At 54.2% G+C, this 1,893-nt stretch overlaps 1 pseudogene; it reads right to left on the reverse strand.

Moving 5' to 3' along the window:
- Positions 1 to 852: 852 nt before the first annotated feature.
- Positions 853 to 1,447, reverse strand: LOC119361207 (annotated as a pseudogene).
- Positions 1,448 to 1,893: the final 446 nt, after the last annotated feature.

The raw sequence follows: 1,893 nt of genomic DNA on the forward strand, positions 1-1,893 counted from the left end.
GGGGGGGGTGGCTAGAAAATCCAGGTCTACGAATCTACAGAAATAGAGACAAAAAGCCCATACAATCGGCCACTACCCAACGGATACCGGTTCACTCTGTAAATTCTTTATTCCCGAAATCACTAATTGAGGAGCGCTCCCCGCAACGATTAGTCAGGGAGCGCTCCCGGCGCGTCAAGTGTCACGCGCGGAGCGCTTTCGAGACTTTACCGATGGGCTCCGCACGCGACACTTGGCGCGCGCACGGCTTCTCCCATGATTTCCGGTTTCCTATTTCCCTTTCTGGTTTTTCTTTTTTTCACTTTAGTCTTTATATTTTTAATGTTTTGTAATACCTTTTGATCTGTTTTGAGATCTGTTTCTCTCTGGTGTGGGCGAACTCTCGTCGCGCACTGTTCTTTCTTTGCCGTCATCTCCGCCCGTCGCGGCCGCCGCTCTTGTCGCGTGGTTAGGGCGGCAGTTGTTCCGGCCACTGCGCTTGTTGGCTGCTCTTACGGCGGTCCTTCTTTAGCGTCGAGCGCGCTTCCCCGTTTGCGATATCGTCGTTCCCTACTGGTTGCCTCCGTGGTTTCCCTGTTTTCCTTTTTCGTTTCTCTTTTTGTTTCCATCATATTTCCGGGATATGGAGATTTATGGGGTAGTTACGGGTGGGTACTACCAACACTATCAGATGTCAAGTTTCAACTGGGTTTTGTGGGATTAGTTCTTGATAACCATTGTGTTCCTTGCAGTTATGTCTTGTCATTTTTGCCGTATGTCTGGTGGCCCGTGTTTTTCTGTTGATTCTTCCGTAGATGGGTTCAGTGTAGTCCTGGATCGGCGTTGTTGGAGGCGCGTTGTAAGAAAATCATTTTATAATTGTTCAATTTTTGGCACATGAGCTTCAGCCTGTCCAGCCTGCACCTGTCCGCCGCCGCAAGCAATTGCTGCATCAACGCAGTGGTGCGGCCGCCTTGGTCGTTGCACGACGGCAGTATGTCCTTATAGATGTAGTGAAGCATCATGTGGAAGATGGCCGGCTCCATGTGGGCAACCTCGATGCGCGCCATGTCCTTCTCCGCCATCGGGCCGAAGAGCTGAGCTTCGAAGACGGGCGACCGCTCGGCCAGGAGAAAGCTGTGCGCGCGGAACTCTCGGCCGCGCACTCGGAACGTGATGCTGCGCCTCTTTGCTTCCCGAGCATGCGCTCGAGGTGGCCCGGCAGCTCCATCGGCGGGGACACGTTCTTGCAGATGGTGAGGACGTACTGCAAAGTGAAGCCGCCGTCCACGAGTTCCGGCAGCGGTTCCAGCTCTTTGCCCGAGCAGATGTTTCCCGCCGGAGAAAAGACTCCCTCCGACGAGTCGAAGCTGTGTACCGGTTCCTCTCCCTCGTCCGCCAGCACGCTCAGCGTGTACTTGGTGTACACAGACCCGGCTTTGCTGAGATAGCAGCACAAGTAGGCCATGGCCTTGGCGGCCACGTTGGCGGCCCACCACCCATACGGGTAGAACTCGATGCACCAATGGTAGCCACCCAAACGGAAGACGCGCGATCTAGCACTCGTCGACGCCCATGGTTTCGAGATTTGGGTACTCGGCTGTCACCTGGAAGCTGAGAGTCGTGGTGACGGTGCTGTTCGTGGTGGACGTCGACGACGTGATCTCGGACACGCTCTCTCCTGCCATGTCCCAGTGGTTAGCCATCGCAACGGTGCCAAGAAAGGGAGACGGGTGACGGGAGTTGGTCTGCGGCCTTAACAGAGTTCGCATATTTAATAAGAGGAAGAACAAAGCGGATCTAGTCAAGGACTCCTTTTTTGTTCAGTCCGTAGTCAATGACTCCAACACCTATACGAAGACTCTGAGCGTAGCCATGTAGGGACCGTAGAGAGCCAGAACTATACGTCTAGGT

The sequence above is a fragment of the Triticum dicoccoides genome, chromosome 2B (genome assembly GCF_002162155.2).
Source record: "Triticum dicoccoides isolate Atlit2015 ecotype Zavitan chromosome 2B, WEW_v2.0, whole genome shotgun sequence".
In the NCBI taxonomy this organism is placed as follows: Eukaryota; Viridiplantae; Streptophyta; class Magnoliopsida; order Poales; family Poaceae; genus Triticum; species Triticum dicoccoides.